General features: G+C 26.8%; 1 protein-coding gene across 2 annotated transcripts in view; it reads left to right on the top strand.

The window, feature by feature from the left end:
• LOC111674888 (carbonic anhydrase-related protein 10) overlaps positions 1-24442 on the top strand; it is a 176154-nt gene that overhangs the window by 35399 nt on the left and 116313 nt on the right. For both annotated transcript variants that reach the window (XM_046945768.1, XM_046945767.1), the window contains exon 3: positions 6732-6829. The gene's annotated coding sequence lies outside the window, so the exon portion shown is untranslated. The remainder of the gene's footprint in view (positions 1-6731; positions 6830-24442) is intronic.

The raw sequence follows: 24442 nt of genomic DNA, 5'->3' as shown, positions 1-24442 counted from the left end.
TATAGACTAGACTATAGACTAGACTATAGACTAGACTATAGACTAGACTATAGACTAGACTATAGACTAGACTATAGACTAGACTATAGACTAGACTATAGACTATGATAAAACATATTTAAAAATGCGTTAAGTGAGGCTTCTATGTAGATATTGAAAAAATATATCTAGAGTTCATAAATGAAGGGAAATAAGAATATGTGCAATTGATATCAAATGCATAATAACAGCAACAACAAAAATAATAACTGCTCAGTGTTATCACAATAAACAGAATTGTTGGCTTAAAAATAGCAAAATTTCGCTCTAAAGAAGCATTGTTGTTTTTCTCTCTTTACTTGTTGGTTAAATAAATTTCAAAATTCCTAAGAGTATTACAGTTTAAGGGTTAATTTAAAAACATTCCTAGCAGTGAACCGTTCATATCGTGCAAACTTAAGTTCATTTTCAAATGTAATGAGCTTCATTTATGGCATCAAAACTTAACATTGTACTCCAATCGCAATTTCTGTACAATCTGCTTTATTTGACTCCTTGTACATTTTGGTTGATATTTTTTTGCCTCTTTCATTTACTTAAAATGTCCGGTGAGGACAGTTTATGAAGTTTTTTGTTTAATAAATGTGTTTATTTCTGCAGTTGGAGTATTCTCACAACCTCTTTGGTCTTTAGCGTTAAGCCATTTATTTAACTTGTGAATTCGTTTAAGTTTGTGTGTAGATATTTAATTTTTGTACTTCATTTACGGTTTTAATTATTCTTACACTTAAATAAATGTTGCTGTCATGTTCTATTATCCTTTTGTCCACATGACAAACGATGTCTGCGTCGTGCGTACTTAGCAGCAAACACACAGTAAGTGTAATGCCACAACAATCATTTATTTTATTTTTATTAAATTAAATTGAATTTGTAGCGAAGAAAAAACAATTGTGAACAATAGTCTTTTGTTTAGTTCATAATGTTCATTTCAAACTGAGTTATATAATGAAATAGTTATTTTTTCTTTTTAGTATTTGGGTTAAATTTAAGGTTATTTCTTGTAAGTGAATTTAAATTATGATTAGTGTCTGGAGAATGATTTATATTTAAAGTATTATTTTTTGAGTTTATTAAGTCTTTTAGTAATGAATTTTGAAGATAAATCATTTACTTAATTACTGGAGGATACTTAGTATATTCCTTTATTTCGAATGAATAGATGAATGGACATTGAGAAAATCAGTTATTGGTTTGAATAGTAACTACAGTCTTAGAAAGAGTCTGAATTTTAGGCTATAGTTTGGAGTTTTGCTGGACTAAAGCCTGCATTTTAGTCTGGACATACATAAGTCTAAATTAATTTATGTATTATTTTTAGAACTATATATACTAAACTATAATTTTGATAAAATTATGGACTCTTTGCGAGTATAGATAATTTTCTTGAATATAGTCTGTTTTAAAATATAAACTATAGTCTTTTTTTTATATTCAGAACTATATTAAGTCTGTTCTATAGTCTGCGTTATAGGCTATTCTAGATTCTAAACTATAGTCTATTCCATAGTCTATTGCACAGTCTAGTGATAAATATACTTTAGTCTTGATATTAATAGTTTCATTTTATGTTTTAGACTCAATTTCTTGACCCCACATTATGTTATTACGTTATTTCTCTTCTCAACTAAAAATCATCTTTAAAAAACATTTTTAACACAGACATTTCTTATAAATATTTTTTACTTTTAGTGTCTTTAACTTTGAGAAAAATAGCTTGTCTTTCTTTTATACACATTCTAACAAAAAAAAAAAACACATTCTGAAAAAATGGAAGAAAAAATGTCCGTTTACCACAAGGGTTAGTTGCCGCAGTTGATGGCAACAAATGTTGTGTAATATAAAATGAATGTATTTATTTATTTATTACAACTATTACTTTTTGATCACCCTTTAGCTAAAAAATATTGTAGTTTAAGATAAAAAGGAGATGGTTTTCCTATAACAAGAAGAAATAAAAATAAAAACAGCAACAAAACAATACAGCCTAAATTGAGGCTAAAAGGATGGTTATTTCAAGTAGATGTGTTTTTTTTGCTTTTTCTTGTAAAACTGTTAAAGGTTTAATATATAAAAAGAAAAAAATGAATAAAAATAATATACACCATTCGTTAAATATATAAAAAATATATATAAGATAAATTACTAAAACTTTTAAGCGGAAATAGTACATAATAGAGAAATTTGTTTAAAGTTTTTATTATTAACAAAAGGTTGCAAAACTTGTTTTATTATGTTATTAACTAGAAAGATTTTATTTTTGTGATAAAAATAAACTTTTTAATAAGTATTATTAGTTTGTAGAGTTCTTGTAGTTCTACGTAACATATGAGCATTATTAATATCAAAATGTTACTCATACGTATTGTTGTATTAAGGTTTTTTCGCATATAGTTTTCCAACAATTTTAACCACAAAAACATTACCAAATCAGCGAAAAAAACATTTCTAGTGGAAGATCAATGATTTATGTGTGTGTGTTCGAAATTTGTGCTCACCTAAAAGATGTTGTTTGCAAAAAAGTTAAGGTACTTTATGGGAAATTAAGTCGCTACTATACTAACTATAAGTGGCGTAATCTGTGTAATAGCTTGGACCATAATCTGGACTATAGCTTCAACTTTATTTGGATTATAGTATATACTATAGCTTAGACTATATCCTGGACTAAAATTTGTACTAAATATAGCATTGACAATAGTTTGGTCTATATGCTGCTATAGTCTTCACTATACCTTGGACTATAGACTGAAATGTAGCTTGCACTATGGTCTGGACTATAATGCTTTTAACTTTAGTTTAGATTATAATTTTGACTACAAAAATTTTGCAGCAGATTTGACTGCAATCTGAACTAGAGCGATGACATTACAGAATTCTTAACTAAAGCAATGGTTATAGTTAGTTAATCTTGACTTAAGGCAAAAACTACAGTTTAATATGCACATCTGCATGTAGACAATATTTATATAGCTTTACTTTTAGTCGACCGGTTTTAAGCTTTTGTCTGTGACTTGTTTTTCCACTTATAATATTGTAAAAAACAACTTACTAAAAGTTTGCATATATCAGCAGAAAAATTGGCTTTTAAAAAAAAAACCCTAGTAGTGTTGAACAAAGTTTTCTTTTCTTTTTTGCACAACTGATAGTAGAAAAATAAAAAACCCACTAGCAGGTGACATTTGGAATTCTGCTTTTAATGAAATGAACATAGGATTTTTTTGTGATAAAAATATTAAAAACTTTACTATTATGCATTTGCTTATGAAATTTTAAATATTTTGCAAAGTAGTTGCAGGATATATTTCTTTGTAATACAGTCAGAAAAACTATGGAACTAATAAAAATGACACGATTAGGCCTGTCATTAAAATGTATTTTAAATTATATAAAATTCTAATCCATTGATTAATATTTGTTGTCCCTTATCTAGAAATCTATCAATTATCAGTAGAATTGCACAGTTTTAAGAACGTAGATTTATCCTTCGCATTTAGGAAATTTTATCCATTTTTAAATTGTCTATTTTTGCAGCTCGGTATAAAAAATTTTCTATATTTTAGTCAGTTTAAAAAATATAGAAAATTTTTCAGTATCATTAGTGAAAAATTACCTTATACTTCTTAAATCGAGATTTATTGAATAACAATAATCTGGACAAGTATTTGCTGAAATAGTATTGTGACTTTTCAATTTACCAAATGTTTAAGTTACTGTTTACATATTACTCGACTTATACTTAAGTAATATTTTATTTACATGCCCATTGTTAAATGATTTTCTTAACTATTTATATTCTGTTATACTTACAACAAAATATTTTCCATTAAAATATCACACATCCTGTACACATACTTTTATCCGTATTTTTTTCTCCGCAAGGAAATTGTTGTAATTTTTTTCTATGTAGTCTTCCTTTTTAGATCAAAATAAAATGTATAAAAATTGTATTCACATATATTTCCATGTATTTACATAAATAATGTTTTATATAACAATTGCTGATGTTTATGTTGTTGTTGTTGCTGCTATTGTTTCTGTTACTGTGATTAGTTGTAACATAAGAATTTGTCTATTGTTTGTTATGCATAATTATGTCATTTTACAACTATGTAGATATATAGTTGTGTATGTATGTATCTATGTAGTCAAAAGACATTTATGTATTATACACACAAGTTTATTTCGAACAACATGATTACATACAAATATTTCTTCCGTTTAAAATGACTTGTGGTGTTTTGAACAGGGATATTATATATAAAATTAGAATTCGTACCAACAAAGCTTAAAAAAGTGTACTTTTTCTCCACATGATTTATTTGCAATAACATTTTATCAAGAAATATCTAAAAACCAAATTACAAAAAGGACCCAAAATAAGTATTATAGTACCAAAATTTTTATCAACATTTTGTAATGTACTATGTTCATGTTTATGTCAGTCAACTATTTAAGCATTGTTCTACAACATAAGCTACAATAACAGCAACAAAAACAACAACTACAAACCGTAAGTAAATATTTAATAAAAGGAACAATGACAACAATCAAGTAGCAAGCATTAAAAAAAATAAGAAGAGAGTTTGTCACTGTGACTTGAAGTCATAAATCAAAAAACATAACAAAAAACATCAAGGAAGTTAGAAATGACAGAAGCTACAAAACAACAACACAAAAAAAACTTAAATAAAAATAATATCAAAATAAATATGAATTTGTTCTTTTTTTCATTTTTGTTGCTAATACTAAACCAGAGACACAAAAACAAAATAGTAAAAACCAAAAGAATATTAAAATAATTTACATTTTTACATTTTTAATGAGAGAATCTAAAAAGAAACAACAGCAGAAAAAAATTAAGTTTCCTTTTTAAGGACTCTCCAAACAATTTATGCATAAAGTTGAAGGTCATGCTTAAAACGGCAGAAATGAAATATTAAAATAGAAAAGCTTACAACGAAATAAAATAGAAAATAAAAAACTGTAAAAAACAAGTGAACGCCACATAATTACGTGCTGCATACATAGAAAAGTGTGAGTAAGTCATTAAGGGGGAAATAGGGCGGTTAGCAGCTTTCATGGTATAAAATGAAATAATGCATCTAACCAGCAACAGCAAAGCATAATTTGTGTAATTTTACAAGTGGAATTAGCCCAGTTAGAAGTAGTTAAAAGAATGACTTTTGTTCCTTATATTGTTGGTTTTAGTATGTAAAGATTTAGTATGTGTTTAGTTACATTTGTTATTTCACACATTTTTATAAATTTTAAGTGATTGTGAAAGGAACAATTTTACATAAAAAAAGGACAATAATTAGTGTTTTGTTTGGTATAAAAGTATATGAATTTTACAAAATAATTTATATGATATGCTACACTTTTGATTTTGGAAGGACGATACAATTTGAAAAAAAATTGAAAACCTGAAGGTTCAAGCCACTCTAAATTTGAAAATTGCCTTAGATTTTCTCTATTATACCATTGCTGCCCAGTTGTTTATCTTCCGAAATTATAATCATCACTTTCATAAACGTGATTGCCTCTGTTGAGACGGTAACAGTATCTAGAGACGTAATCGCAGAGGACTTGTTCTTACTCATAGAGAATACATTCTGTAGAGTTAACATAGCTGGACAAGGATGAAATATTTAATGGTATATCTTGTATAACATAAATTTTATCCATCACCATGAAACACAGCACAACACAGCATCCGACACGCTTACTCTAGAGGGTTATCTGCAGTCTCGGCAAGAGCGAAGAACTTATCTGAATTATAGAATTTATCGTGCATCAGTCGTATGTACAGACTAATTAGACTCCTTCAATAACCGGGACGAAACAAAGTTCGATTATGTGAATCTATGGTTCGACCACATGTCAAATCATTTCAAGGAACGGCAGACTTGAGGTACCGGCAGCATCTCTTTTCACAAGGATTGCGAAAACGCCATGGAGGTTATGTAGTGGATGTGCTATATAGTTTTTGGTCATTATGACTCTTTTTGGTGTGACATAACGTTCATTATGACTATTTCGCTGAAGAATGGATCAACGTATAGAATAAAAGAAAATCTGAATTCATATTCCTCACTCACTTACAATACTTTTAGAAACGTAGAATCAAAATCTTGGCCTTTGATAGTAACTAAGACAGTGGTAACAGCCAAATAGTTACCACTGTTGCTTACAAACAACAACTTAAATAAGTACTTACAAATAGGGAGTTAAAATTAATTTTGTTTTATACACAAATTGCTCACATAGACTTGTTCGCTAGTTTACTGTCGTATTTCCAACACCTCTGAGTACATAAAAGTAGGTTATTGTTTAGGTACAAGTGCGAGTTTAGCATAATTTTCAAAAAACTTATTGAAAAAGTTGTAGAAGTTGTTTAGAGCTTTTGCATAGATTAAACCAACTAGAAGCTGCTGACTCCCAACACATAGCGCGCTGATTGTTAATAAAAAGGTTTTTTAAATATTTTGCCATAAAGTCACAAAACAATCTTATTTCATTAGGATAAAGATAAAATGTATAAATGAAATTATGTATAAAAATGTAAGGTACCTGATGACAACCTCTTACCATCGTTATAATTTATAAGATATAATTTAAATTTATTTAACATAAATTTATGAATATTCCTACTTCCGTCATTTTATCTTATTTTTTATCTTTTTTTGTAGATTACCCATTATAAACACCATCTGCATTACAACCTTCAAATATTGTATCAATAAATTTACACCTTAAAGTATCTGTTTAACATGTTGCAGCCATAAAGGTACGTATAGATGTACGTGATTGTAACTAGTACTACATTAAGTTGTTGCTAAAATAGAAACGTGACTTGACCATCCTCAAATTCATTTATTTCGATTATACGGCACTAAAGCAAAATTGCCAGACGAGACCAATGTAGCAAGAATAGAGTGTAGGACGAACGAATTGGTTATAATTTATTGAATATAAAACAATTTGATATTTGATTTGTAATCGACGATGTGAAGTTGAACGAGACGATGATAGAAGTCAAGAAAATACGTGTAAACGTGTTGAAAAAATGTTCAATTGTAAATAGGGAATAGTTTAAGGTAACTAGTTTAGAAATTGAAAAATTTACTTTAAGTAGTAAATGTGTTATGGACGTAGTTTAAATTAAAGTCTAGACAAGTAAAATAAATGGGTAGATGATATGAAAACATTATTAGGATATAACGAAAGTTGAAAAACAAATTTATATAACATATTATTGGGTAATTATTCAATTTAGTTTACTTTCAGCATCTGTTTAGTTATTACTTTCAACTTTTTTCTACCAACCTAGAAAAAGTATTTCAAAATCTACGCTAGCCTAAAGTTAACTTTTTTCCCTTATCACGCTTTTTTTTTGCTCAAAACAACTTTATTAATTTGCATTTCAACACCACCATAATAAATTTGATCATCCATCATCTGGCCATAACACATTCAATTCCACACAAACATACACATCTACTTATACGAATTTAGTAGTATTTGAATATATTTTTTCTTTTTAAAGTAAAAGAAAAATATAATAAATTATGCAACAAGATTGTACTAAAGAAGAAATAACAAAACAGAAGCAGCAGCAGTTGAAAAATTAGACGAATATGCAAAAACAGCTAAAATAAGTTACAGCATATCAGATTTATTTATGCATAAGTTAACATGCATTTTAATTAGATGCAGTCAATGACTGTGTCGGAATAATTTATATTTTATTATGTGGGTTGGTAGGATTTTGACTCCTCTTTGGATAACAAATTGCACTAGCTAGAGAAAAAAGCCATGTAAGCATAATTATACATGAATTTAAATTTTTTTCTGTGTTGGTTGGGAAAATTGTATAAGAAAAATTTTTCATACATAAAAATAAAAAAGGATGTTATATTTAAAAACATTATAGAGTGAAATCTATATTTTTAAGGCCAATTTGAAAACAGGATATAACATCGTAATGTCGTTCATTATAAATTATAATTATTGCTACCAGAATATTGATTATACTTCCAAAAGAATAACAATTATCACCACTTCGAAAGTAGCATTAGGTTTATTTTTTTAGCATATGTGGAAGTGATGCTTATTGACTTCCAATAAGCCTAAATAATTCTCTTTTTTAAACTGAATTATTGGCCTAAAATTTCTTTATTTATGTTAATTTATAAATTACTTCTTGCGAATAACTTCAGTAGTGCTTTTGGAAACTAATAAAAAGGACATAATTCATATGACAAGCCTGTGTTAAGATCATCACTCCTTCAGGTCTTTTTCAGTATTTCCAAGGAGTAAGTTCTACTTTTTTAGAAGTTTTTTTTTTTTTTTTGCTGGGATGCAATATCCCAGTATGTTCTATATTTTAAAAATTTTGGTAATGAGTATTGTAGTAATTTCATACATTACTTGGTAATGAGTGGTCGTTATTTTGTTGCTTAGGAATTGTTGCCAATTGTCTATAGCGTGTGTTTGTGGTTCTAATCATAGTCTTTATTAGAAGATTTTTTTAAGTAATATTAATATTTGCGTTTCTGAAGAAACCATTACAGGTAAAATAATAAAATAATTTTAATACTAATTTGACTGATGGAACATCGGTTTCTCTTTATCATCTACATTTTTCTCAATCAATGGTATTAAACGTATAAATTATATATTACACAAATATAATCATCTTGAGGGTCAATTTCTATTTTTTTGATGTTTTAAGTTTCATCAAACAAAATAACATTTCACTTAATTTTTAAGAAAATTTTCCTTTATTACATAATTTGAAATTAGATTATGGGTTAACCTTACGATTTTACTAGTTTAATTACATGGACGGATAGACTAAATCGACTCAGAAAATGATTCTGAGCCGATTGGTATACTTAAAGTTGGGTACAGGAAAAATATTATTGTGCGTTACAAACATCAGCACAAACCCAATATACCCTCACCACTAAAGTGTTGTAGGGTATAATAAACGAAATTTAAATATTTTTATTTTTTTGTGACGCAGAATGATCTGTGGAATTTATATAATTATATTTTATTGGCACGATAAATTTAGTGGTAATATTATGATATATCCGTCTGAATTTTTGGAATCCAAATCCAATAACTCTGTTGTTTACGCAAAAGTCTTGAACAAACAAAAAATTAGAATTTTGAGTTTGTTTGTTTAGAAAAATAAAACACAACTTCAGGTAATATGGCGAAGGGTATATAAGATTGGGCATAGCCGTTGGGTATACCATAATAAGAGATCAATATGTGTAAAATTGTTGGACGATGCTACTTTTTTATTGTCATTTTCGGTAACAGTAGGGTAGAAAGGGAGTCATATACCAAATACGACTCAACGATTTTATTACATTATCATGTTTTAGTTTCGTTTATCGATTATAATTATCTATCATGTATGAAATTTAAATATTATATATGCGATAGTATGCAAATATGATTGTTTTTCAAAGGGCTTTGGAAGTATTTCATTAATTCTCAGAACTCAACACCAATTGTCACATATAAGGAATTCCTGCTGTTAAAATAGGTATTTTGTATAGAGAATATTAGTCTAAACTTGTTTTAAATTTTTGGTATATCAAATAAACAATACTACATAAAATCCGATAAAATAAAACTAGACCACTATTGGGCCTTCTGTGCGCTTTGTTTCATAAAAAAGTTCGCTGAATTATTATTATTCAGAGTTCATAAATTCAGTTTCTTTTACGTAATTCCTAATAATTTTCCAGTCAGTGTTAGGAAGGTATGTTATTTCCGAAATGGCTTCACTTTCAAGATCACTTTCGACGAATGCCTGACAGTGTTCAAAGGATATTTCTAGTCTTGCTCCCGTTAGGGTCACACCATATTGGGATTCTTCCATGCATAGTTTTAATTCAGCTTTAGTTGCGATCATCAGGTTAACTACCCTTCCTTTTAAAGCAGTTACATTCGCCCTTTCGTTACCGACCGAGAGGCCCTTTCGTTACGTACCGAGAGGCCTGGTGCCCGTATGATGTAAACCTTGCTTAGAGAACATGCAATAAGGAATTGGTTTAATTTTTTAACCAGATTTTGACCTAATTGCCTTCTGGATGCCTTGGGTGTTCAATACAGAAGACCAGGCTCAAAGAAATTTAAACCTCACCCAAAAAAAAAAACCCGACAAATTCTTATAAAAAAAATTAAGAAAAAGAAAACAATAATATAAGTAAAATAATACAAAATAGTGAGCTTGAAATAAAATAAAAAAATAAAACATTCTGAAACGAAATATTAAATAGCAGAGAATATAATAGAACATATTGGGGAAAATTTTTATACTGTTCAGAATCTATTATGTTTTTACATATGGACTAAATCCTTTTTGATTCTAATTAAAACATATACACATTTGTTTATCTATTTTATTATATACACTTTTTTTAATAGAGTACCATTTAGTTAAGTTTGACTGATGTATACTTTTCCTATCTGTAAATTTTACTTCTTTTCCTTTTTATGTACATGCAATTTTTAGAAGATATTTTCCCATTACAATGAAATGTCCTCAGCACATAATAAATAAAAAAAATCATTAAAAACCACGTAATTTATTTAATCTAAACTCTTAAAATCCGCTAATACCTCACTATGGTTAAAAGTAACTTCTTTGTCTTTCTATTTCTAATACTTTAGAAAATCTTTACAATGATGGCATTAGAACAGCTTAGCGTGTGATAAGACACATCCCTCACTTATCACAAAAAGCACGTGTAGAAAACAAAATGTAATTCGTTAAAATGACAAACATTTACAACGCAGACGTTTCAAATTTAAGAGAAAAATAAATAATAAAAGAAACTTTTCAAATACTTTAACCTAGAAACCAAAAACCTAAGAGAACAGATTTTTTAAGGAGTAAAAAAAATACAGGGAAATTTGTAATACTTAAAGGATATTTTATAAAAATATTAAATAGTTTTATTTGTATAGTGAAATATTTAAGAGCAAACAAATAAGAGTAAATAGTAAACGAATGCATTTGTCACAGAGTGCCATAGTTTCCATTAAAGACCTAATTTTAAACTCTATTTGAGTTTTGAGAAACAGCTGATGAAGTAGTTTATTTTTGTTGATTTAACATTTACTATGTTGTGATTTGCCTAAAGAGAACATAATCTTTTTGACATTTTTAGCCAGCTAAAGAGTTAACAAAGTATTTAGTTTTGAACAAAGCGTTTTAGCAGTGGTAAGCAGGAATTTCAGTTTTACGGCAAATAGTTTAAAAGTAAAATTGTTTATAAATTTAATTTACAGTTCCCTTTAAGATTTTGTTGGATATTTTAATTTTATAATTAAAAAATTGTGTTTTTTTTCTATTTAGTAAATATTGACCTAAATTTTGTTTATGAAACATCTTAATAAAATTGAATTTTCTCCCCATATTGTCTGCATATGTTTACTTAAGTATGTCTAGCAATTGTTTCATTTATATTTTTTTGAGTATTTGTGTTTACGTATGTATATTTGGAAATGCATATACAATATGAATATTTGAAATTTTTGTTTAAGCCTTAAGCCAACTACAAAATTTTATAAATTTAAATAATTTTTTTTTTTTGCATTTTTGTACATTTAAGCAATTGTAGTTTGTAGAAACATATAACAAATAGACAGATGTGAATGTGTATATTGTCATGTACTCTACACCACTTAAGTGTGGATGATATTATATTTGACTTGACTATGTCCACAATGCTCTGAGTTGATTTACTCAGCCAAAAATAAAACGAAGTACTTGCAAAAGAATAACATTTATCACCACTTCAAAAGTAGCATTGTGTGAACTTTTTACCTTCCGTGGAAGTAATGTGTATTGACTTCCAAAGAAGCAAAAATAATCATTTTTTTTAATTAATTTTTTTTGAACTGACATTTTTTTAATTAATTTAATTTTATTTTGGAGTTAATAAATGCGTGTAATTTATGTTAATATTATTTGAGTTAAATTAGTTGTATTCTATAATGCTACAATTTCACTTCCTTATAACTTCCAAAAAAAGAATATAAAAATTACTTGCTGAGAATGAATTCAGATGTAGTGAATTTGGAATCAAATGAAAATGACATCCCTCCTATGACAAGCCTGTGTTAAAATCATAACATTTTTCAGTACTTTCATGGAGTAAATTCTGTTTCCTTTTTCGCTTCCTGAGAGATCTTTGTCTGCTGGGTACCGTTGTCCGTCCGTCTCTCCTTCATGTGAAACTTTATCATTACGATGAGTAAAAGATAGCAGAATCTACAACAATGTAAAAATATTATGACGCTAGAGAAATGTTGTATATTTGGAGACCTATGATGCTGATGCCATATGGAACTGATTGGCCGACAAACACAAGGGATTTGACTACCTCCTAAAACCAATTCAAAACAAATTTAATTATTATTTTCAATTATTTATGTTAATACATATAATTTTTTTCGTTTCAAATTAGTTACACTTCCAAATAACTTAAAAAAGAACATAAGAATTACTTCTTGGGAATGACTTCAGAAGTAGTGAATTTGGTATTACATAAAAAGAAATTACAAACTTGAGTTATAATCATCACTTGTTCAAGCCTTTTTAGTACTTTCATGGATTGAATTCTGCTTCTCTTTCGCTTCTTTGGAAGTTCTTTTTTTTGCGAAAACTACAACAATTTTTGATTAAGAAAAATTTTTCTTATTAAACATTTTTTGTATCATTTCATTGATATATAGTTAAAGTCAGACCGAAATATTTTACTGAAAAAAAAAATGGCCAGATATTCGCCATTATTTACACTTTAATTTTTGGGTACATGATGACAATAAAATCGTTAATATTCGAAGCTCACACCGTTCGGACCCTTAGTTTAAAGGCTAATCTGTGGCTTATTAACTGAATAAAAAACCTTTTTTTTGATCATTTTATGATATTCTGTATATATTAATAATAATGTAGGGTATGTTCTGGCAGGGTATGCCTTAGTATTTATATACGATACATGTACATGTTTCTTATATTTGTATTATTTTGTAGAATTTGAATATGCATTCAAGTAATAGTGTTATATTTTAAGAATTTCAAAGAGTGTATTCAATTTATCATTTAAAATCCTACAAAAAGTTTTTTTTCATTTGAAACGATTTTCTATTCTTTTCATATTTTTAATATTTACGAGCTTATTTTGGTTGTTAATTCGTTTTCTTATTTGGATCCCAAAGTTATATATTTATAGAGGATTACAATTATTTTAAAGAAAATATAAAAGGAATACCAAATTCATCGTTCGGTCCACAAAAATTGTACGTACTGCAAATTGTCCAAACTGTAATAATTTTATCAATCCTAAAAACAATTAAAATTTTCAAATGTATTTAAATTACTAAATCAATCAAAGCAAACAGCTCATACAAGTTAGAATTTATAAGTGAAAATAGTTGAATGTTTAACAGAAACTAGAAAATTAAATTATTAATTCTTTGAAATCTCTGTTACATGCAAAATACACAATACTTATGGATATGTATGTATAAATTTATATTTTTTAATATATGTATATGTGTACTGTATGTGTATCTATGTATTTTTGTAATAGAAAATTCATTGATATAATGCAACAAGGAGCAATCGTATGCAAGTAGTTTTCTATTTTTTAAGTCTTTTTGCTTTCATCAGAAATACTATTTCTAGCAGCAGTCAGTAGTAGTTGAAAAACCAATTCAACTATGCCATAGTAATTTTAATTTTTTTCCTTCTACAGATACAAACAGACATACACATACCCGCATTTATTCATTTTCTTAAAGCAAGTACGAATAAGAAAAATTGGAAATTTTCAAAAATATAAAAACACAAGAGAGTGTTTTTCATTTTGCCATTTTAGCCGAACAAGAAGGCATGTAAGAAAATTTTTATATTTTTCGATATATTTCCTTTTTTATTGGATTTTTTCTCCTTATCGGGGTGAGAGAGTGTAGAATTGTGTTAGAATATATAAATTTTATTTTTAAATTTATTGATCAATGTCTATGGATTTAATCCTATAGAAAGTGTCTGTAAAAAGTATTAAAACAATTAATAAAATAAAAGTCGAATATTTACACTAGAACGCTCTAACACACTTATATAAGAACTTTAATGGATTCAATGTTAAATGTTATGAAAAAAAGCTGAGAAATTTTTTGCTTAAAATATATTTATAATTTTTTTTGTATATTTGAATTTTTATATTTTTAAAAGAAAAATAAGTAATGAAAATATAGAATTACAAAATAATAAAATATATAATTATTATAAAAATTAGTTTGTAGTGTTTGTAATAGATAGATAGATATAAATAGATAGATAGATCCACTTACTTACTTACTTACTTACTTACTTACTTACTTATTTAGTTAGTTAGTCATTCCAAAATAGTTTTTCCACAAATTGTAAAAAAAATCTTATCTTCCTTTTACCTGTCTATCCATTGATGTACACTCGTTATCCATCAACCAATCGTCGCAGCTCTTTTTGCTGGATTTTTCCAAGCACCTTTTCATCTTGATTGTTTTTTAATTTCTGGCGAAAACCACATACAAATTTTCGACAAGTTTTAGGTACAAAACTCTTTTTGTTTCATTTTCCAACTGCTTGAATTTTATCATTTCCCCGAAAACATGTTTGATCTAAAAAATTGTTTTTGTTGTTGTTATTGCCGTTTTCTGTTTTTTACAGAAATTTTGTAAATTTTTTCACTAAAGACTTCATATCCTCATGGTACTTGTAGCGGAAGTTAGTTTAAGGACGTCTGGAGTTAGTGGAAGCGGGCAAAGGGGTCTGCATTTAAGCAATGGTCACTTAGCGGTTATATCGTTTATGTTTCCCACTTTTGTTTTTTCATGTATTCTTTGTTATTGTGTATTGTTGTTGAAACATTTTTATTTACGAGATGATGGTGTAGGAAAGTATTTAAAGTTGTATTCTAGTTTTTTTTTGCGGCAGAAACATGACCACATGAGAGTAGACATGCACAGATAAAATGTTAGAAAATAAAAAAAAGTTAAATGCATGTGAATTTTTGTGTAGATTTAGATGTGGCAAGAAATAATATTTTATTATATTTTGAAGAGATTTTATTTAGATGTTTATGTTTTTATTTTAACATTTTAAAATTATTTAAATTTGTTGAGAAAAATACAAAGTTTGTTTTAAGTTTAAGTTATATATATGTATAGAGTTAATTTAAAATTGCTGCAACAAATTATCAAAATTGTTTTAACTTTTTTTACGTAAAAAACACTAAGGGTTTTTAGTTAAACGTTCAAACTGTGCGACCTGTGCATGTTTCTATTCTCGCAATTGAATTGCATGGAAATTGATTTGCACAACACTTATAAGTTTGAGCGACTATTTAGACTGGCAAACTTGGGCAAACTCATTGTGCATTTAATAAATCCGTTCACTATTGTTCACTTTTGAATTTATGGACTTGAATATTCACATTTTAAATACATTTTGTATTTTTTTTGTTAAAATATTTTTTTTTTTATTTTTTATTTCGTTTGAAATTGTTTATAAATATTGCAATTGAAAATATTTGAACAGAGGTTTCATGAAATAAGTCGAATAAACTTGTCAACTTGTACAAATAGGGAACTTAAGCATTTAAATGAAAACCTTTACTATTCTTTCGTTTAAATTACAATAATTTTTAAATAATAAATTTTTAAATATATTTAAAAAATAACCTAATGATAGGAGTATGTTCATGCATTTATATGGGAAACCATTTCTCGTTGGTTTTTGTTCTGTTATATTATTTTTTAAGGTCACGTAAATATTTACTTTATAAAGTGAAAAGAATGTTACTAGAAACGGCTTAAATAAATAGGAAATAAAAATCAATACAAAATAAAGAACAAAAATCAACGAAATTTTTCTTTGCAATAAAGTTATTGGCAATATGACGCAGTTATTGTGCCACACCACACATATGAAAGGAAGTCCATTGTATTTATGTCAGTTAATTTTTTTTATACACTCCCATTTTTCTTGATTTAACATCTGTCTTCTCATTCCCAAAAAAGAGCGTGTCATAGAATTGAATGAGTTGTGAAAATATTATACTTCTTTCTTATTTTTGGTACAATTATTTGCCATAAAGTACCTAAAACTGTCGCTCTTGGATAATACAAGCTGCAGTCGCATGATCAATGAATAAAATAGACAACATTCTCTAACAATGATGAGAATTGTTCAATATATGTTGAATCAGTTAAATCAATTATGATTCGTGTTTAATGACAAAAGATCCTAACTATCTAACTAACTAACTAACTAACTAACTAACTAACTAACTAACTAACTAACTAACTAACTAACTAACTAACTAACTAACTAACTAACTAACTAACTAACTAACTAACTAATTAACTGACAAACTAACATATGCAACATACTCAGGACAGAAAAGCTAGAGGAATAACATTCCATTTCATTTACAAAATTACTTCGCTCTCTCAGGTACTACATAATTCACATGATCGTCCCAGTTTTTGAGAAGATCACATAGAGCCGAATGACCTTTGACTATTTTCCCACAAATCCGAGAAACATATATTACTTTATCTAAAAGCTAACTGTTTGGTACCATTTACTGCTTTAAAGTACTTTTTATCAGCTTGTTACGATTCGTATTTTCATTCATAAGTTCCTGCTAATATGTGTGTATCTATATGTATGTATATGTATTTTGTTAAATTGTTGATTGCAGCAAAAATTTATGGTTTAATTTTTATATCGTTCGTCTCTTATCGACGCGTCATGCTTTATTGCCATTTTATTTATAAGTGTGTGAGAAAAGTATCTGCCACTTTTCGTTGCTTTTTTGGAGTTTATTGTAATATTATCTTTTTATTGTTGTTGTTGTCCTTACAATTGAGCCATTAGCAATGACATAAAAACCAATTAATGTGTTCTTTACTTAATTGAAATCTTATGTTTATCAACAATTGCTTTTTTTTAATTTTTGGCGGAATGAGAGTTTAAAGTTTTTGCTGTGGTTGCTTATAAATTAGGGTTTGGGAGTTTATTTATTGCTTATATTTTTTCTAGCAGACAGCTTCTAATGTCTTTTGAAAAGTAGCAAGTGCAGATAAGAGTAACATGTGATTTAAGTTGTTGAAAGCATTAAGAGTTTTAAATATTTAATTATGTAGTTGTTTTTTGTTTCATATTGGTTAGCATTTAAAAGTTAAATTTATCTCTCTAATATAAAAATTAAAAAAAATTAAAAGCAATGTAATTTACTAGTTACAATTTAAACCTATATGAATAAAATAGCAACAGTTGTAATTATATATTTTATTGTCTTTAAATTAAATTGCATTTCAAATCAATATAAAATCAATTTATAAATAATTCTGTAATTTTATTGAAGCATTCACTCATAGAAAATATGTATAGGAAAAAATGTTATTAATAAATAACAATAATAAATATTGTAATGGCTACAATAATGACATGACAATGTCAAAACATTTAAAATGTCATTAAATAAATGTTATACTTACATTTTTTAAAATACAGACAGATATAAATAAAATAAATGAACATAAATTGTGAGATAAAAAATTGACTGCTAAACAATTTATAAAAAAAATAAAAAAATGTAAATAAAAAATGTCATTATTACTCTTACAAAAACAAAAATATAAATCCCTTAAAAAAAGATATAGTTTAAAGAAAAATTGTGCAAAAAAACACAACAATAACTTTTATTTAATGTATAGATAAAAAAACTGCAAAAATAATAATGAAATAAAAAAATAGTAAAAATTCAACTAAATTTATTGCAGCCTTATAGGCGTCGTCATAGTTTCAATACACTCTATATTTATGTATGTATGTCTCTGTCTATATGGATTTTTTGGGGGCATTTTTGGCTGCAGGATATATTCCTACTCGCAATAATAGTATTTATTCGTACAGTTTTTATACATTCGTTTAGTAAAAATTGTACATTTCGACTGAAAATCTCACTTGACACAGTACGCAAAAGTAATAAATATTTAAGAGTTATATTTAGAAAAAAAATTAAACTAAAATCTCATATATATACATGGTTGATAGATAAATATTTAGTATATCGTTGCTATTTTTAGGTTCAACGCTACTGCAATGTAGAGAGTATATAGCGTTTATGATGATGTTTGTAATGTATAGATATGTTGTAATGCCATACAATGACGTTAAAGTCTAATAGTTCCCGTAGGTAGTTATATAAAAATATATCATGAGTTTCGAAGATAGACCATTATCGGGTCTGTTCTCCTTTATTTAAAGTCTCTGGAGAAAATCGATACTCGTGATTTGAATTCGCAAACTACATAGAATTAGGATAGAATTGGTCCTATTTTGAAATATTTTTTTAATTGAACTATCTATGGACTTTATGTACATTGCTCTTAGTAACCACAAAACAAAAAAACCCAAATTAGATTAAGATCATTTTAAGGGGCAAGTGACTGCAGGTTGTTGCCCACCTCTACCATATTTTGAAAAGATTGGACTCTTTTAATGAAGTATGACTCTTTCTCTCATAGATTTCGTAAGACAAAAAAACACCGATAGTTATCGCTTAACGAATGGATCTCTTTAAACATTCTTTTACTATATAATAAAGTTTTACAGAAGCGCAGACTTATAGACTCTTATTTTTCATGGAACTTGGCACAAGAGTATCTGATATTTTGGACTTTTTAAATGAGCAGAAGTATCACTCTCTCGTAGAGTGAGGAAAACAAATGGACATCGATGGTTAACGCTAAAAGAATGGCCCTTTAAACCATCATTTTACTATTATGGATCTGACTGTCAGAAGTAGCAGAAATAGCTTGAAAGGAGGATGTACATATATATGTAACATTAAATCCACTAACCTATCGCTTAGATTAGATAGTGATAATTTAGAGAAGCAAGTAGATATCGGTGGCTACCGCTAATTGTAACCATTCTATTTGATTTAATATAACCTTGGTGTAGGTTATCTAAAGTTTAAGGTAAAATGTCAGGACTTACTTATATTATGTGTTTGACAATTTCAATACTTATACGTACATAAATATCATCTAACTGAATTAAACTAATTGGGTTTTTTATTTGATGTAAAAATAAACTATGAACTCAATAAATATTTATATTTATGGTATTTATAATGAAAGCCAAGTTTTTAATTTAATTTAACTTGAGAACTTAAATAGGATTTAATTTGAAATCTTATATGTGATAAAAATATGAAATAAAGTGTAAAGGTAATATGGTTTGTTTATAAAACTGTTATCTCTATATATGCTGGTACAAATGTTTATTTTCGATTTTGGTTAAGTTTAACAATTATTAACCAAAAAGTAATTGAAAGCAAATTGTATATATAAAATCGTATAGAGCAAATCGTTTAAATGAAATGAAATTATAGTTTTTTCAGTTATTGTATTGTGCTAACATCTTTTCATATTTATATTATACAGTTTTCTTTTAAAAGGTCCATTGATAAATAATGAAAACTTCTTCCAGTATGTTATTCTATTGTTTTATTCTTTACACAATAGAATGCATTCATTCACTATTGTTTATTTTAATTTCCTGGATTATTTTCTTTATTCCTGGAAGAAAAAGTCACCAGTATTTTTTTTGTTTCTCTTTAGTATGGTCAGCAAGTGCTTTGTCTGTAAGAATAGTTTGTAAAATATTTATTTTTAACAATTGAGGAAATTGAAGAAAATAGCAAAATGGTTACACTTGAACATACTTTTAAGTTTTATTAATAAGACGAAGTAAATTTCATAAGATTAAACCATATTTTTCTATCTATAGTCTTTTCCAATTGTTTTGTTATTTTAGTATAAAATTATCAAAGTCAGACACTTTACCTGTGTATATCAGAATAGGCATCGTTTTATCATTTGTCCTTGTTACTTTTAAATATGTTTAAGAAATGTATCTGATCGGCATTAGTATCCCACATTTTTTCGGATTCTAAAAATTTAAAAAATAAAAATCACACAGACGGATGGACAAGTCCTTATCAATTTAAAAAGTGATTTTTATTCAATCGCTATACCTATAGGTGGGTATCAAAAACGGTATATAACTCATGTTTTCTTTTAACTTAACGCAATTAATTTAGTTCCAATATTAAAAAATTGGGATTAATACGGTTCTATTGGTTTATTGGAAAAAGATATTTAAGATTAAAGTGTTCTTTATTAAATTTTGTCAATGCGTTTTGGTATAAAATGTACTTTGTCCACTTCTTCTTATTGAATTGAATTATAAATTTGATTTAGTTAAACATTTATCTAATAATATTTTTTTATAACAAATATTATTCACACTCAAATAGAAGCAGTAAACAAAAACCAAATCTATTATATAACAATAATAACTTAAAAGCCACTTTTCTTTTAGCCACTTAAATTATTGTTAAATAAATGAAAGCCACAAAAAAAAAGCACAAACATTAACAATTGTGGTGTTTGTTTTCCGTAAAACAAAGGACTCTAATAAGAACAAAAACACAAGCACTTAGTACTTCATAAACCAAAAAAAAAAAAAAAATAATTCTTTATAATATTTTTTTTGTTCCACTTTTTTTGTTTAACTTGAAGGAGAAGAAATTGCAGAAAGGAAGGAATCTTAAAAGTAACTTAAGCCATTTTTAATATACTTCTAAAAATATAAAGCAACAAAAAAGTATATACGAGTTCATAATATACATATTCATAATGTACATTCAAGGAGCATGTGTCTACAAAGATTGTGTAGATAAGAGGAGTTAAATATATAAAAAATCAAGATATTCCCTAAAATAAAATGTAATTTTCAGAAATAGTATTTTTATGGAAGTCATATGTTATTAATGACATGCTTTTCATATCCCATTATTCCTACTGTACGTATGATCATTATTGGAAAATTAATTATTACGTATACGCAAAATAAAACATGCACTAAAATCAATTCATATAAGAAATGACCAAATATATTTTAAATTTGGACCCATTGACAATTTTAATTCAACATTTGAAAAATTAAATGTAATTTAAATTTAGTTTTTATAACATCTAAATAACTTCTGTTTTATAAAAACCCTTTTATAAAACAACTACTTATATACAAAATATACACTCACATACAAACAATTCTCATACAACATAAATCTTACAAACACTATTCAACGTCATTTGCAGGTGTTGAAATTGTCACAGTTGTTTAGTAAAGACGCAAGAAAACTGAAAATACTACAAGAAGCAGTATAGTATATAATGTCTATTTGACTGCCAGTCTTCAAGAGAAACAGCCTGCCTGTTTTCGTAAACGTTAGTAAGTGTTGTTTTATTCTTTCAGTTTTTGTCCCCATAGAATGTGTTTGAGTGTTTATGATTTGTCATTCATTTGTTTTTGTTGTGCCTGTTGTTTTTTCTGTCTGTCTGCCTCTATGTTTTTCTTAAAGGTTGTTCCTGTTGTTGTTTCAGTCTCTTGACAAAGATTATTATTCGCATATAAAACGTTAAAAGCTGTCAAGTATATGTTTAAGACATACAAGTCATTCGTATGAACAACAAAAACACAAGTATATACAAATATAAATGTCTGTTGTTAACTTTTTTCCATTGCAGCTTCTTGTCTGTGTATGTGTGTGTGAGTGATTGAATAAATGATTGTAGGTATGAGTGAGTGACTGAGTTAATGTCGCAGCTGGTTTGATCTCTTTAACTGTTGTCGTTAATATTAAGAACATTTTATATGTTGACAACAAGAAATCATAAAGATATGACAACAAATAGTGAAAGGTTTGAAAAGTTATTTTATTCCTTCGAGATTTTTTATTTTTGCTATGGGTTTAAACTAATGAACTTGTTGTTGGAAAGCTTTTAATAATAAGATTAGTTTTTTCTAAACTATTAATAAAAGTTGTAATAAATTACATGTTCTTAGTTCTTAGATAAAACAATATTTGTTCAATGAAATTTCTATGCACAATAGCTAATTCGAAAAGCTTTTTCATCGTTTCCATAGCAGCTTAGCCACTTTTTTCACTTACCCAGTGGGTATGCAAGTAGTATTGAAGCAATATTAAAGCACTTAAATTTTTAGTAAATAAATATTAGTTTTGATGAATAAGAAATAACTGGTTACGAATGTGTTTACCAGATTTACAGTTTTATTCTATGTTAACTAGTTTATTCTCTTACTCAGTGCTCCATTAACAACTTATTTTATCATGTTATCTGGAATAGTCTTAAACATATGTAAAAACTAATATTTCTTAAAAAAAACTTCTAAAACCGTTAAGGGTTAGAACTACTTGCTAATTCCTTATTAGACGTACACTCTAGACAAATGGCTACAAAATATTTAAATAATAAATGATATTGGCAACATCAACTACATTACCAACAATATTCATCATCAAAATTTGAAAATATTTTACTCCGGGTATTATTCCAAATTAAAATAGTATACGCAACCAAATTCGAAACGATGATTTTCAAAGTATGTGTTTAAAGACATAATATTAAAAAAATAAAATTGAAGGATTTGGAACAAGTTAGTTAGTTGGTAAGTTAGTTAGTTACTAAATAATTAGTTAGTTATTTAAAAAAACATTAAACATTTTTTATGGCAATTTTGTTTTATAAAGCTTTTATAAAATGTTGTTTTGGAATAATAAAAACCTTTTGTTATTCACATTTAAATTTTGTTAACGAATAACTGAACACTAACGAGTTTAATAAAATTATTCTTGTTAATAAAATTAATAAACATATACATTCTGAATCATCAGATAACAACATTGAAATATTCATACTTACACAAACAAAATATATATTTGTATACCAACACAAACTAATATAATTTCTTTTACATCGAAAAACAACAAATGTCAGGTAATAATGTTGTCAACTGTCAGTCACTTATGTGACAAACACTCTCCCATTAATACTCATTTACAGCACAACATCATCATGATTGAAATTGATAATAAATGTTAAATATGTAAGTGACAACATAATGATAAGTAAAGGTGCGAGTAAAGTTTGAATTAACATTAATATGGGTATAATATAAATTTGATTTCATTAGGGTTGAGATTTTTTGAATGAGGTGGGAATTAAAATTATGTGGAATAACGATTTCATGTTATCGTAACTATCTCTAAATAAACTATATATATATTAATATATTTCTGTTTTATTAGTATTTTTAAAATTTTAACACAATTTTTGTGTCTTAAATTTTGCAATAATTTTAGGCTTCCAGTGCAATTTTATTATTTACACAAACAGCAAAGTTTTACATAAAAACTTTTTGCATTCATAAACATTGTTTAGAAAATTAAATATAATTGTTTAACACTTTTTCATTCAGTATTAAATTATAAACACCCCGAAAGGGAAAACTTGAATTAAATTATGTATTTGAATGTGTGTTTACAAAAAAAAAAAATAGTGAGTATAAAAGAACACAGACAAATGCATAAATTGCTCGTCCTCTTTTTTGTTCTAAAAACTCTCTAAATAAAATTTCATTACAATTTTCTCGTACTTTTTTATTGCTGCCTGTTGTTTTTTTTGTTTTAGTTGTTGGGTGATAATTTTCTAAAATAAAACAGCCAGAGTAACAATGAAAACAAAGTAATTTGTGTGGTTAGAAGGTCGCCTAACAAACAAATTAATTTTATGGCAAAAACGTAATGAAAAAAAAATGAAAATAAAAATGCACAAATTCAAAAACTAAAACGAATAAAGCCAAAAGGCCAAAAAAGTTATTTCCACAGAACAAAAAATATTTTATTCTTTACCATATAAAACATGTAGTTGTATGTTTTGTTTAACCGGGAAGAGTAAAATTATTTACCTCCCTTTATACCATTTTATGGTTCCACAAATTTAAAATAAATTTGTTTGGCTTTTTTGGTTGTTTAGTGTGAAAAATTCGCAAATAATTTTTATGTGAAAATTTAATTTGTACAGTTTAACTAAATTTTAAACCAAAAAAATAAAAAATAAAACTGTTGTAAAATAAAGTAAAATACGCATTTATTTACTGTTCTTTGCCTATTATAATATTTTTTTGAACTTATGAAGCTATGATGCATATATTAAATATTAATTACTAAATTATTTTTTGAAAGTGAATTGAAAATAAAAAAATTGTAAATTAAAAAACGTTTTTTAAAATATTTAATTTTAAAAATAACTAACTGACAATCTAACATTATTTAATAGTTCAGTTCTAGTTCAGTTCTAGTTCAGTTCTAGTTCAGTTCTAGTTTAGTTCTAGTTGAGTTCTACTTGAGTTCTAGTTCAGTTCTAGTTCAGTTCT

Source organism: Lucilia cuprina, chromosome 3 (genome assembly GCF_022045245.1).
Source record: "Lucilia cuprina isolate Lc7/37 chromosome 3, ASM2204524v1, whole genome shotgun sequence".
NCBI lineage: Eukaryota > Metazoa > Arthropoda > Insecta > Diptera > Calliphoridae > Lucilia > Lucilia cuprina.
This window is presented reverse-complemented; position numbering and strand designations above follow the sequence as displayed.